Source organism: Carassius auratus, chromosome 12 (assembly GCF_003368295.1).
Source record: "Carassius auratus strain Wakin chromosome 12, ASM336829v1, whole genome shotgun sequence".
In the NCBI taxonomy this organism is placed as follows: domain Eukaryota; kingdom Metazoa; phylum Chordata; class Actinopteri; order Cypriniformes; family Cyprinidae; genus Carassius; species Carassius auratus.
In genome coordinates this window covers 19,282,758-19,298,665 of record NC_039254.1, presented here as the reverse complement: position 1 = coordinate 19,298,665, position 15,908 = coordinate 19,282,758, and the positions used below count along the sequence as shown (strand labels likewise).

Genomic DNA, 15,908 nt, shown 5'->3' with positions numbered 1-15,908 from the left:
TACAGATACGTATAGTAAAATATTACTCCAGTAAAAGTAAAAGTACTCCTTTTTCAATCTTACTCAAGTGAAAGTACAAAAGTACTAAATTTTTTATGTACTTAAGTAAAAAAGTACTGAAAGATAGATGTTTGTAATTTTATATAGGCTACTTAATTTAATGTTATATTAGCACATATTTTTTTATAATCCTACTGCTCAAAATACCTGGGATTTTTCCCAAAATAAGAACAAAGAACAAAGTAATTTAAAGTTTGTTTTACAGAACATCAAAGTTACAGTACAGACCAAAAGTTTGGACACGCCTTCTCATTGAAAGAGTTTTCTTTATTTTCATGACTATGAAAATTGTAGATTCACACTGAAGGCATCAAGTGCTATTTGAGCAAGAAGGAGAGTGAAGGGGTGCTGCGCCAGATGACCTGGCCTCCACAGTCACCGGACCTGAACCCAATCGAGATGGTTTAGGGGTGAGCTGGACCGCAGACAGAAGGCAAAAGGGCCAACAAGTGCTAAGCATCTCTCGGGGAACTCCTTCAAGACTGTTGAAGACCATTTCAGGGGACTACCTCTTGAAGCTCATCAAGAGAATGCCAAGAGTGTGCAAAGCAGTAATCAAAGCAAAAGGTGGTTACTTTGAAGAACCTAAAATATGACATATTTTCAGTTGTTTCACACTTTTTTGTTATGTATATAATTCCATATATAATTCCACATGTGTTAATTCATAGTTTTGATGCCTTCAGTGTGAATCTACAATTTTCTTAGTCATAAAAATAAAACTCTTTGAATGAGAAAGTGTGTCCAAACTTTTGGTCTGTACTGTAACTTTATATATGACATGATAATAAGGCCTGAAGTTAGGAAGAACATTAAGGAAAATATAATTATATTTTCATAATGATTTTTTCCTTCTCAAATCTTGTCTATAGTTTAAAAACTACCCTGGCCAAACGGGGTGCATCTCTTCCCACTTTAATAATTACTGTAGTTACCATGTTCTGAACATCACATCCTTTCTTTTCTACCCAGATGTAATCTCTCTCTCTCTCTCTCTCTCTCTCTCTCTCTCTCTCTCTCTCTCTCTCTCTCTCTCTATATATATATATATATATATATATATATATATATATATATATGGGTGGTTGAATAAAAATATTTGGACATTATTTATAAAAATTTACCTCAACTTAGCACCAACAAGCTTGTTAGCTAGACAGTTAGCATCAGCTAACAATATTTACTTATTTTCAGCACAATGAACATTCATGTCTGTCTACTCGTCTAGTTAATCCAAACAATATACATATGTATAACGTTACTGTTGATAAACAATATAAAAACAGACGTCACATAGGACATTTTAATAAAACTGTTAACATTATGGCAGCGGTGAATTTGAACGTGCATGAGTTATTGTATTTAATCTGTGTTATTTAAAATTTATTTATTTTTTTTACCTAAAATTGATGTGTCTGCACTCGAGCATTTCAGTGGGCTTAAATAGATCACTCTTTACAACGGATTTAGTTCCCAAACAACTGAAAATTTTGACCTAAATATGATTTTCAGTTACAATAATTAATCCAATATTTCGACATTAATAACTTACTTTTAGCAACATCAGACGTGCGCGCGCTCACAAGATCTCCCGGTTCTTACTTCTGGAGACTCGCACTAAACGGTTCATTTGAATCAGTGAGTGGTCGACTCCAGAACAGCTGCAATCGGATCATTCTAATTCCTAAACGAATCGTTTGGTGCGATTCGCGATCCGATTTAAAGGTTTATTTTGAAAAGACTCAGTTGATTCATGATGAATCAGGCACCGCTTCTGCGTGTCGGAGCACGTGATATATTATAGGGAGTAACGATATGTTTTATGAAATGTAGTGAAGTAAAAAGTACGATTTTATGCTTCGGAATGTAGTGAAGTAAAAGTAAAAGTTACTCAAAATAAAATTACTCAAGTAAAGTACAGATACTTGAAAAATGTACTTAAGTACAGTAACGAAGTAAAGCTACTCCGTTACTGTCCACCACTGCATCTGTGAGACGGCCGGCTGGTCCTCGCCCTGCACTTATGTCAGATTCTATAACCTGGACATCTTGACCTTGCATGCTCGGGTCCTTTCGGTATGATAACGACGGCCTCTATCAGATTCCTCTCACTTATCCCCTGGAGCCCAAGGTGTCCAAGATAAGTCTTGTCATTCCCTTCCGTGGCAAGGCACAATTCGTATGAGTGAAGTATCGAAACGGAATGTACTCTGTAATGAACATAACCTCGGTTCCCTGAGATACGGAATGAGTACTGCGTTATATACCGTCCCACGAGGCTGCGGCTTTAGTGTCATTGCTTCAGTCGTATGACCTGATTTCCTCTGGTGATTTGCCTGCTTATATAGCCATTTGCCCCACCCATTTTGGCGGGCTTTGGTGCCCTGCATCGACACAGGCTTGCGCAGCTACGCAGCGTTGTCATTGGTTTAAAAAAGTTTAACAGATTAAACAAATGGTAGTGCAGTTGCACTGCATTATTGAAAGAATGCTTCAGTATCGGATAAAAAGAGCTTTTCCCCATACGCAGTACTCGTTCTGTATCTCAGGGAACTGAGGTTACGTTCGTAACCGAGTATGTTCATTAACTCGGGTTTAATGAATTATTATTGTGTTTGTTCTGTGTTGTTTTTGAAGCGTCAATTTTAAAGGTCCCATACAGAGATGGATTATTTCTTTCCACAGCAGAAAGAAAGTCAAACATATCTGGGATGGCATGAGGGTGAATAAACACTAAGAGAATTTCCATTTTTGGGTTCAACTCAGAAATTGCTAACTTTTCTTGTCTTTTCTCACTCTTTTAGCTTCTTCAAATCACTTCCCAGTTTCTAGCCCTTCTGCAACTCCCCTCATCCTCAGACAGTCGTTTGTTCAGCTAAATGAAAATGTGACATTTACGGCTTTAATTCTGCTCAGGTCAAGATCAACTGGAGTGAGAATGAGTCCAGATGATAAAAAGATGGCCAGCAATTGAGCAAGAGATCATAAAAGGAGAAAGGCAGGCGCTGATGACGTAGATTCCTCTTTTAGAATGAAGCGTTGATGTTAATGCCTTCAATGTGCCATTATAAACTCTTAATAACAAAGGTTCAGAAGGGGGTTTTGCAGCAATGCTAGAGAAGAATCATTTTAGTAAACAGTTCTTAAAAGAATCACTTGGTTTGAGGAATATTTAAATAATCAGAAAAAAAATATGGTTCCATGCACTTTAAAAATAAATGTTGTTTTTTATTTTATGTATTATTATTATTATTATTATTATTATTATTATTATTATTATTATGTTTTCAGCAATGCTGTAGAATAATCGTTTTAGACCCTTTCAGTGATCTGTTTTTAAAATAAAATTAATTAGTGTAAGAACATTTTAATTATCTAAAGATCTTTTTTTCACTATAAGGAGTCTTTTATGCAGTGGAAGATTTCCATGGTTTTTAAAGGTTCTTCATGAAACCATAGATGCCAATATAGTGTTGTATGTTATTATATCATATCTCTCATATCAATATGGTATCAAATCACCAGACATCTGCGGATGCAGTGAATTATGGTCAAATGGGGACAATTTCATTAGCATTATTTGACTCAGTGAATTGCAGTTCAGCTTTGCTCAACCACGATTGATTTGTTTGTAAATTTGGGAGAAAACAGTGCAGCCTCGGTCTCTTCTCTGTGTGAGAGTTGAGATGCAGTGCAGCAGGGATGTGCTCTTCATACAGTGCATGTACAGTCAAGTGTTTATCATGCAGGGCTGGTGCTTGACATTCAGAGGACAGAGAGACATCGAGTGGTATTAAACCCATAAATCTCTGTCCGTTTTACCAGAACAAATACAGTGCAGTGAGTGGAATCAAGGCTATCGGAAAGTTAGATCAACTCTGTCCTGATCACGAACTAGCATTCAAGTCACATTTTGACTAGGGCTGAACAGTTTGTTTGAATCACTGATGCATTTAGGCTTCTTCATCTTTAATATTTTATGTCTTTATTTAAGAGCATCCAGGACTGGTAACAACAAGACCGTGAGTTTGATTCCTGGGGAACATGGATGGAGCAGGATGGGTTTTGTGTGCTCCATAAACCTGAGTCTAGAAGGAATATTGCTTAAACTTTATTTTAAGATGTCCTTCTTACAGTGTAATTATACATTTAAGTACTGAATCATTTTAGCTTCATGTACTTACTATATGATTAGGGTTAGGATTAGGATTTGTCTTAAGGTTACTTGCATGCAATTGTACATAATTCATTGTTATTATAAGAAGTATATGTAACGTGTAACAAGGAAACCTTAAAATTAAGTGCTACCAAAAATTATAGTAAAACAATGTGTTCAACATTGATAATGATCGGAAATGTGTCTTGAGCAGTAAATCACTTTTTACACAATACACTTTAAAGTGCGATGGACAATTAAACATTTAACTCTACCTCGGCTTCTTAACTTCAGCTTTGGTTTAAAGTTAACTTTGATTTTATATATAGATTTTTTTCCTTTTCTTTTGCAAAATAATTTGAGATCAAACATCATTTGGAGGACCCCTGCAGTGTCGCACTGACTGCCCGTTTAAAATCTCTGCTCTGTTCTATTCATGCTCACCAAGAAAATGGAGAACTATATGAGCAAACATGTCACTTTTTAAAGCAGCTCATTCTTCAAGTGCTCTGAATGTCAGGATTAAGAACAAGAGAGTAAGAGCAAGATCATTTCAAACAGCACATTAGTGAGAGCAGCAGGAGTCACTAATGAGCTCGACACGTCATTAAGACACTCATCCAGAGAAGTGAAGAGGAGCGGAGCTAAACCAAATAAACCCAACAAAACAGAAGAAAGAGCTGCCTGTTAAAGGAAGTATTCACTCCCAAAAAATAAATTCAATTAAGTTCAGTTCAATTCAATTCAATTCAATTTTCTGCTTTCAACATTTTCAGTGGCCCTACTGGATAATTTTAAGTGATCAGCTTTAACAATTAGCATATCAGGGTTATTATAGTTAAAATGTTACTTGAAATGAATAAAATAAATGTTGATTTAATAGGATAATAATAATAATTCCATAACTGCATCTCAAAAATATATCTAAATTACGGCCTATGCTGTCAATGTCAAATGCAGAAATGTTAATCCATGCATTTATGACCTCAAGGTTAGACTATTGTAATGCTTTATTGGGTGGTTGTTCTGCACACTTAGTAAACAAACTACAGCTAGTCCAAAATGCAGCAGCAAGAGTTCTTACTAGAACCAGGAAGTATGACCATATTAGCCCGGTCCTGTCCACACTGCACTGGCTCCCTATCAAACATCGTATAGATTTTAAAATATTGCTTATTACTTATAAAGCCCTGAATGGTTTAGCACCTCAGTATTTGAATGAGCTCCTTTTACATTATACTCCTCTACGTCCGCTACGTTCTCAAAACTCCTTTTCCTATTTGGCGCCTAAACTCTGGAATAACCTACCTAACATTGTTCGGGAGGCAGACACTCTCTAGAAACAGACACCTAGAAAGGACCTCTACATCCCTGAAAGACAGCGGAGACCAGGACAACTAGAGCCCAGATACAGATCACAGACACTATTATATTACATTATAAGGAAATATTTCAAGTTTAATCGGATGTACTAAAATAACTAAAATTGAAATGAAAATGCCAAAACGATGTAAAAATATAAAAAAATAAAAAAGTAAAATAAAAAAGCTAATAAAACCACAAATAAATTAATATAGTATGTATACCTTTCAACTTTGTGTTTCAACTTTGTCCATGCACTTAAAGCCACTGACTTTCATTGTATTAATTGATATTAATGATTGTCACCCCATATTCATAAGAATGAATGGATTATAAAATAAGAGGCAGGGGCAAGTGTGAGATGAACATAGTCTGAGTGTGATGAAGGACCTGCAGATGAAGAGGCGGATCCATGGCTTTTTCAAGAGTAACATGAGGTCACAGCAGACCCAGAGCCTCCAGTTTCTCCAGTCTGTCATTCCAGTGTCCCTCTGCAGAGCATCTCTCTCTCTCTCTCTCTCTCTCTCTCTCTCTCTCTCAATCCCCCTCACCGCTTCACCAGCCTCCTCCCCAGTGGTTACCATGACAACAGCAGCACTGCACCATTCATGGACTGTAGCTGTAGTCTCTCTCTCTCTCTCTCTCTCTCTCTCTCTCTCTCTCTCTGGATTCTCCTCGTGGAAGGAAGACGAGCTGCCAGGCTTCCTCTGACTCCGCTTTAAGGTTTACCCATCCACCCAAACCCAAGGAATGCTTCTTCCCTGATGCGCTTCCACTGAGCCTCCTTCCCGATCCCACCCTCGCTCTTCCGTCGGAGAGAGCCGCTGTGGAGGCGTGTGGATGATCTGTCCGTCGGTGAGAGGATCGCAGGGGCTGTGTGTGTCTGTGGACAGATCTACACCCGCCTGCCAGCCCAATGCGGGTTTGGGTTGAGTATGGTGAGCGCCGGACCCCACCCTCCACACATCTCTTTAGCTAACCTCACTCTCTCTCCTTCTACACACTCTCTACCTGAGACGCTGCTCTCTGAAGAAATGGATGGGTGCCGCGGGAGCACGGTATGTTGATGTATCTGCGTGTGGGATTGTTTTAATCTAGGGGATGCGGTGTTGTCCAGACGAGTGCTTGAGGAGCTGTGGGAGGTGGAGTGTGCTGCAGTGTTCTCAGCTTTTTCAGGAGATGTTCTCAGGAGTCTTTGACCCCCCGGTGTCCAAGGGCCTCTGTGTGATTTGTTAGCTGAATTGCACCCAGGCAGCTTGGGTTTGTAGAGTCTCAAGAGGTTGCTCTGTTGCCGATGAATAATGAACATTTGGTGCGATCCGGTGCATGTTGAACCCTCAAATGCAATTGTTGCATGTTACAGAGTCACCTGTGCTAAATTAGGATGTTTATTGCAATACTATCAGTTTTCAAGGTCATGGCAGAGTTTAAGTTTAATTCTTGTAGTTTTATCAAGATCATGCAGGGTGTGACCTCTATTTTTAAAGTGATAGTGAGCTAAAATGTAAATTCTGTCATCATCTTTTCCCACTTGTGTCATTTTAAACACTTGAAGTGAAAATCTAACTTTCTGCCAGCTGTGGAACACAAAAGGAGATGTTTCGCAGAATGTTCAAGCTGCTCTTTTCCTCTTTGAATGTTGATTATACTGTTGAATTTACCCTCAAACCTTTCTCCATATGCAACAAATGTTTGGTAACACTTTAGTAAAGGGACCAATGCACACTATTAATGAGTTGCTTATAAGCATGCCTATTATTAACATTTTGATTGTTTATTAGTACTTACTCTACAGGACAGTACTCTACATCCCTCATCTGACCCAGTACCTAAACCTAACAACTTTCTGCCAATAAATAAATCAAGGCAACTGCTGATTTCCTTTTCAATTTTACAGTTAGCAACATAATAAACTAATCTTACATATTTTGTTTTATAAGCCCCTTGATGTATGAAGTGAGCTGTAGTAAAGTTAAAGAAAGTAAAGATCTCTGACATAAAGAGTAGTTTTAGATGGTTATATACCTCAACACTTCACATACAAACCTCAGGAACATACTAATGTAGAAGAGCTCTTAACATCGCAGCACAACAAATAACTAACAACAATTATAAAACAACAAAAAGACTGAAACACAGCAATAGTGTAAATCAGCACATCATGTATTTATGCTGCAGTGCGTGCTTGGAATTCACAAACCGTTAAACTTTCAGCATTTTTTGTTCAGTTTTTTTGTTTTTTTTTAAGACAGTTGTGTTTGACTGGATGGGACGAATTGGCGAATCTGGATTTTATGTAGTTTCAAGTAATGCATATTTCTTTATGACTCTTTGCTATTATTTTAAGCATTTCTTACATTTAATGTAAAATTTGAGAGCTAATGATTGAATAGATTGTTTTTTTTTTTTCAGCTATATTGAGACTCTGATAAATTTTAGTTTTGATGTTTATTGTTTCGCAGCATCACTTTTTGTTCTGTGTGGCATATCTCGTGTAGTACTAAATGTTCCTATTTCTCATGTTTCCAGCTCTTCCTGTCTCCTCTCCTTCTCTGCCCCCTCTTTTACCGTTATAAAAAATCTCTGGGTCTGAAATGTTCAGCATTGCTGTGGTTTAGCTGAAGTTGCCCAGGCAATGTGTTAACACAATCAGTAGGAGGCTGGCATCCAATGTTTTCAGTCACGTTTAGCTCAAATAGCTTTTTTCGAAAAGAAACACAGAAGCTCTTTTCCAAAACCTACTGAGCTGTCTCGCTGCCTGCTGCCTACACAGACAGCTTCCTTCTAAGGCAGCATCCGATCAGCCAGGCCAATCATTTGGAATGCTCTACATAGAAAACGTGTAGTGCACATCGAATGTTCTAAATGACACATTCCTGATTTGGAACACTACACATGCCCTACACAGTGTCTAGGTAGAGTACTCTAAATTATAAGTGGATATTAATGTGGAACACTCTTCACATTTAGTGAACAGAAAGTACAGTGTTCCAAATCAAGCACAGTGTTCTAAATTGCTCTATTTGGAACACACTATATAGACAGTGTAGGGCATGTACAATGTTTTAAATCAAGTTAACTGTTCTAAATTATAATTGCTTGATTTGAACATTATGTAGATAGTGTAGAGTCGAGTCAAGTCAAGTCACTTTTATTTATAGTTATATAGCGCTTTATACAAAATACATTGCGTCAAAGCAACTGAACAACATTCATTAGGAAAACAGTGTGTTGATTTTGATATTCTAGGTATTATCAAATTGCCTGAATTTTGAGAACGTAGCGGACGTAGAGGAGTATAATGTAAAAGGAGCTCATTCAAATACTGAGGTGCTAAACCATTCAGGGCTTTATAAGTAGTAAGCAATATTTTAAAATCTATACGATGTTTGATAGGGAGCCAGTGCAGTGTGGACCGGACCGGGCTAATATGGTCATACTTCCTGGTTCTAGTAAGAACTCTTGCTGCTGCATTTTGGACTAGCTGTAGTTTGTTTACCAAGCGTGCAGAACAACCACCCAATAAAGCATTACAATAATCTAACCTTGAGGTCATAAATGCATGAATTAACATTTCTGCATTTGACATTGAGAGCATAAACCGTAATTTAGATATATTTTTGAGATGGAAAAATGCAGTTTTACAAATGCTAGAAACGTGGCTTTCTAAGGAAAGATTGCGATCAAGTAGCACACCTAGGTTCCTAACTGATGACGAAGAATTGACAGAGCAACCATCAAGTCTTAGACAGTGTTCTAGGTTATTACAAGTAGAGTTTTTAGGTCCTATAATTAACACCTCTGTTTTTTCAGAATTTAGCAGTAAGAAATTACTCGTCATCCAGTTTTTTATATCAACTATCCATTTCATTAGTTTTTCAAATTGGTGTGTTTCACCGGGCTGCGAAGAAATATAGAGCTGAGTATCATCAGCATAACAGTGAAAGCTAACACCATGTTTCCTGATGATATCTCCCAAGGGTAACATATAAAGCGTGAAGAGTAGCGGTCCTAGTACTGAGCCTTGAGGTACTCCATACTGCACTTGTGATCGATATGATACATCTTCATTCACTGCTACGAACTGATGGCGGTCATATAAGTACGATTTAAACCATGCTAATGCACTTCCATTAATGCCAACAAAGTGTTCAAGTCTATGCAAAAGAATGTTGTACAACATGTAGAGGTTTCCAAATCACATGAAGTGTTCTGAAGAAGGATACTAATTTGGATCACTCTACATAGACCGCAAATCCATACACAGCACAAGTAGTGCTCTGCATGAGAGACTCACTTGATTTCAGTAGAGTTTATTCACTTTAATATTAAATGAATTGTAGGTTTACAATAATTGTATAGCAATTTTCACAGAGCTCATTGCAGTGCATTATGGGATTGGCTTCCCTGTGAAGAATACATTCAGTGCTCCCTTAAAATTTGGCTAAAACAAGATCTCTTGCAAGTCAGCATCATTAAGATCAGCTTTCACGTCAGGAGTGCATCAGCGATGTCTTAAAATGCCTCCGTAGGCAGCTCAGGAGGGATGGAAACAGAAAGAGGGAGGAAAAATTAAGACGAGTATTAAAAAGGTTCCCCGAAAACAGACGCAGAGAAATGGAGATGGAGAAGGTGGGAGAAATGGACTGAAAAGAGAGACTGAGTGGGAGCAAGAGAAGGACAGAGAGAGAATTCTGCAGTGTGCCATTAATAGTCTCAATAATGATTTGCTTACAAAACAGAGCCGTGGGATTAAGTGTGTTGGATCGTTCCCCACAGCTAACACTCATGCCACGCAGCTCAGCTTCCACTGGCCAGCATATGTGTGCATTCACATCCATTCTCTTCATACTCTCTTCAGAATAAATGTACTTCTTTATACTGTAGATGGATCTGACTGATGCCGATGCCAGAACGGATATCTAGAGAGCGTGCTGGCTGATGAAATTTAATGATAGCATATGCAACGTACACATAATTTAATTTAAATGAGCACATATCTAACACATACTCAAAAAATATTTGAAAATGCGCACTGTCAATTTACACAGCTCTCAGTAAAGTTTGGAAGTGATCTAACGCCCGTTTTTATGTTGTAATATGAAAATCAGTACAATAACTATAATTTATTGTAAAATAACCAACAGGAAAAACGTGCTACCACCAGCAACTTTTCACGCAGCTCCTGGCACACTGCTACTGTATATTATGACTTTAAAACACACAGTGCATGTTTTATGATGTTTGCATCTCATAAACCGCTCCATATGTTTGTCTTTTCTGATGTAGTAAACTTGCTCAGTAGCGCACCCAGTGCAGTGTTGAACCTGAGATACAAAGAGCTGGAGTGCAAGTTTCGTGAAACATGATTCACAACAGAAGAGCTTAAAGACTCCAGCATCAAACTAACATGGTATGGTTGCTTCGGCAAATATGTGTTGTTATCTGTCTTTAACACTATCACTAGGGTTCAGCATAGTTGCCCTTGTTCTTTTCAAATGTGAAAGACACATTTAATTACCAAATTGCCACAGTAAACATCTTAATAAAACAGGTTCACATTTCAATTTGAACGTGTCATGAAATACACAAGAAGCATTGTAATATCTTTTTGCACAAATGTCACTGTGCACATAATTTTCCAATGATACGGAGTAAAAAGTTATGGATTTAAACATTGCGAAAACCTGCGTATGGTGACATTTGTGCAAGATATTACAATGCTTTTTTGTATTTCACTACACTCAAATAGAAATGACCAGATGAATGTGAACCTGTCACAGTTTTATTACACTGCTTGCTGTGCATACTGCGGCAGTCTGGAAATGAAACGTCTGGTGAGTGAAAATATGAAAATACACTGTCATTTCTAAACTTTCCGATGTTCTGACACTGAGAATGGTGTGTAATGGAGTGCAGCAAGAATACCAGAAATACTTGTGGGAAGTTCTTTCTTTCTCAGCGAGTGCTTCAGTGTCCGCATCCCTCCGTTTCCTCAGGATGGTTCAGGTAATGTTCTCTCTCTCCGAGTTACTGGTGCCTTGCTTCACTAAACATTCAGATGAGCATCTACTCATTTCCCAGGAGTCGAGATTTTATCAGTTCATCGTTCATTCTTAAGAGTGATACAAGTGATAGCGGTTGACATAATGTGCCCTTTTTGAAAAGAACTGTTGTTTTATTTATTAATGCATTTATTCATTATTATTATTATTATTACATTTTTTAAACAGGTATTTTTAGTGGTGTGAATAGAAAATAGAAAATCATCTTTAAAAAGGTAATATAAGTTTGCATTATTATTTGTTTGTTTGAAACCTCAAAACAAGTGATACCAGCTGTTTCATTCATTCATTAAATTCATACATTTTTTTGTTTATTGATGTATTTGATTGATTTAGGCCTTAAACAGGAGTTTATAGTGTGCTTTTAATCAAATGCAAAATAGTGGTGTTTATTTATAATTGTTTTTCTTTTTACTATTATAATTTGAAAACAGTTTTTGCCTTGAAATACAGACATCTGAAAGACAAGGGATTCAGTAACTAAGATACTTTTTATTTATTTGTTTGTTTGTTTATTTTATTATTATCATTATTTGAGCACTACATGAGTTTTTAGTGGCTTTCAATAGAACTTAAAAATACTCTTCAAGTTAAGTAAGTGAATAGCAGTTGATATAAGCTGAATTTCATTTGACTTTTTGCGGAAAAAAATGTGTTTATTAATGAATTGATTAATATCATTGAGCAGTATGTTTTAGTGTGTTTTGAATGAAACTCTAAGTGTTTGGCCTCAGTTATTGTGCTGCTTCTGACAGAAGTGTGTAAAGTGTGCTTCACTCACAGTCTTCTGCTCAAATTAATCAATCAGCGTTAAGTGAACAGGCTTCAAGATCGCTGAAATATTAAACCATATTTAACAGGAGTGAAGATCGATGTCTGACTGAAGCAGCCGTGACACATGAAACCTTACAAACACTCGACAGAGAAGTATTCAGTTTACATGAGAACTTGTATTAATATTATCAAGTAATTTTTGTTTCATTATTTCTTATATTTTTATTTTTATGTTGTCATTTCTGTTTTTCAGTTGTGCTCTCTTTTTTTTAAAGTTTGTATTGTTTTTTTTATTTTTTTTATTTTTATTTTTTTAGTTTTAGTCTTATTTATTTTAGTAGATCAGTGTAAACTGACTGAAAATTAGAAATATTGACTTGGCAAGAAGCTGATATAAAATATTATTTTATGTTCTTCTTTTTTTATTTTAGTAAACATTTTAGTGAATTTGTGCTTTTGTCATTTTTATAAGTTTTATTTTTTATTTTTTATTTTCGTCTTCTACCGTATATTTATTTTTAGTTTACTTGTACTAAGTACTACAGTTTAACAGAATGAAAAAAATACAAATATTGCCTCAGAAAATAGATGAAGAAAAATATTAAATATAATATTTTGTATACATTTTTTTGTGTGTGTGTTTTTGTCATTTTAAATGTCTGTATACATTTTATTATTATTTGCATTTTTTTTGTTTTCTTAATTTGTTTTAGTATATCAAATTAATCTAAATGAAAATGATAAAAAAATTTTGCTGACAACTAGCTGAAATAATTTTATCACATTTATAAAATTATAGGTTCACTGTTTATCTGGTGAATGTACACAACAACCTGCTGGAGCTCTTGACATCCTCCCGTTTACCACGGTGTGTGTGTGCACTTACTGCACTCACACACACTCACACACACACACATGCACATGCACACACTCTCACACACGCACACACACACACACACACACACACACACACACACACACACACACACACACACACACACACACACACATGTTTGTTTTTGTGTAAAGTGTGTTCATCCCATAGGTGTAATGGTTTTTATTCTGTAGAAACTGTATATTCTATCTCCCTTCACCAACCCTACACCTAACCCTAACCCTCACAGGAAACTTTGTGCATTTTTACTTTCTCAAAAACTCACACCACACACTGGTGGTGTGAGTGTTTGATACGTGTCTTCAGTGCTGCTGACCTCGACTGAACTTGAACAGTCATTGTGTAGCTCTTTCAGATCCTGCAGCAGATGTTGTATCTGAAGGAAGTATTAGACACGCTCTGCTGAAGCTTTGTTAGTGTGTGTTTTTGTCTTACCTGATTTACCTGAAAGGCACAAAACACACATAATTGTGTCTCATGACAGTGATCTGCACTTGAAGAGTGTTAGATTGATCCTGTGCTCGTCAGAGTTCACAGGGCTCAGAGAATAAGACGAATTATCTTGCACAAGGAAGTGGAGCTTATTTTAGGAATCAAAGTTTTTGTTATGCAGCATGACATTTATTAACTCACAAAGCTTGTAAAGTAAAATGTGCTTAGTGTAACGAGAACAAACGCCATCATACAGTGCTGTTTTGTTTGTTGGACATGGTTTTTCTGCGTCCAGTTCCATACTGAGAGGTTTCAAATAATTTTACAATATCAATAAGCTGATAATTACTTGGAATACACCTGCAGACATGAAAGTCTGATATTAACATTGTGGTCACACTTTAGTTTGGGGTCCAGTTCTCATTGTTAACTAACTATTAGCTATGACTCTTGCATTGATAAACTCTTATATTGCTACTTATGAAGGGATCTGATTCGCTCATGCAGAATAAGGCATTAATATCTGCTTTATTAATACTAATAATCAGATCATTACTAGTGATATGCATGCTAATAAGAAAATAATAAATCAGAATATGATTTAAATGCTAAAAGTAATGAATAAAAATGATGTTTAGTGGGAAAAACAGAAATTAGTTTTACATTTAACAGTGTCATTAAACTAAAGTGTGTGTTTTTATTTTTATTTTTTTTTTTGTTTTTTTTAGATTAGTTAAAGATGAATGGTGTGTGATGGAAAAGGTTATATAAATCTAAAAATCTCAAATGACTTGTTTGTCATTATTTTTTGCGAAATTTTAAGTATGAAGTGCTGCTGAGAAATCTAGATTTTTAATACTTAGAGTTTATTTAATAAAACAATATGTTTAAATGAAATTAGTTTGTGCAGCATAAGTTACAATATTTTCATCTGATCGCATAAGTCTGGATTGTTGGCCCATAATCAGATCACATAATGAAATAATGGATCAGAAACAAAATCAGGTGAATGTGTGTGTGCCTTTCAGTGAAACCCAACCCTTCCTCTGACTTCATCATCTGGGCATTGTGTGGCCTTCTTCAGCATCAGTGATGTTGTGTTTGAGTCCCTCAGTTTCCTCAGTGTGGAAATATGCAGCTCAAAATCATACAGTCACTGTTGGAGCTGGAGGGATTTTCTGAACTGTTCAGGACCAACAAGAGACTGAAATACATTATTCAGGACAGTACTAAATTAAAATAACATGCCATTTTCATGATCCCATTTATTTTGTTATAATTATTAACACATTCACATATTCTGCAAGGGGTATGGAAACTTATGAGCAACTGTATATCAAAACATGAAAACTGCTAAAAATAATAATTAAAAAACAACAAAATTAGTAAAACTTTAAATGAGATTAAAATAAAAACTGCATCTCAGTAGTATCTAATAGTAATGATTTATAATTGTAATAATATGCTGATTTAATGCATAGTTGTTGAATAAAAGCAATCATTTATTTTTATTTTAAAAAATCTCATCTCAAATGTATATGTTTACAATATATGAATAATGAATTACATTGTTAAAAACTAAAACTTTATTAAAATTATATTTATGTAAATCAACATGATTGATTATTATTGATGCATCTAAACAAATGACTGACTAGGATCCTTTGCTGTGTTTCTTGACTGCAGTGTTACTGTGTTTTATGTCTTGGATGAGGTGTTTTGAATCTCCTTGGCAACAGAGGCTGTTTGATTACTGAAACACATCATCTTTGAGGCCATCTGATGCATTAACACAGAGATGTTTATGGAGCATAATCAAATATCACGATGCATTCATAGCTAAAGATCTCACTTCAGGAGAAGTTTCTGTCACTCTCCTGTAGATATAGCAGCTTGGCGCGTGGGTGCTGTCTATGGATAGAAGCATTTCCAGCTCTGACATTCTCCCTGAAACCTCTCTCTCTCTCTCTCTCTCACACACACACACACACACACACACACACACAAACGCTCAGCTTTCTTTAGGCAGCAGATCCAGAGACTCGGGCTGGTTATACAGTGTTTTCTGACTGTGTGACACAAGCACGCTGCTGGAGAGTAAGTGCTCTAACAGATCTCTCCATGCATGAACACACAGCACTGGACTGAGAGAGGTGTGTTGTGC

The 15,908-nt window shown here is 36.3% G+C and overlaps 1 protein-coding gene across 4 annotated transcripts in view; it reads left to right on the top strand.

Annotated features, from left to right (window-relative positions):
* The first annotated feature begins 5,938 nt into the window (after positions 1–5,938).
* LOC113112076 (protein TANC2-like) overlaps positions 5,939–15,908 on the top strand; it is a 45,556-nt gene continuing 35,586 nt past the window's right edge. For 2 of the 4 annotated variants that reach the window (XM_026277462.1, XM_026277459.1), the window contains exon 1: positions 5,939–6,516. The gene's annotated coding sequence lies outside the window, so the exon portion shown is untranslated. Of the gene's footprint in view, positions 6,637–15,908 lie in introns of all 4 variants that reach the window. The other 2 variants (XM_026277460.1, XM_026277461.1) reach the window with 2 other exon arrangements.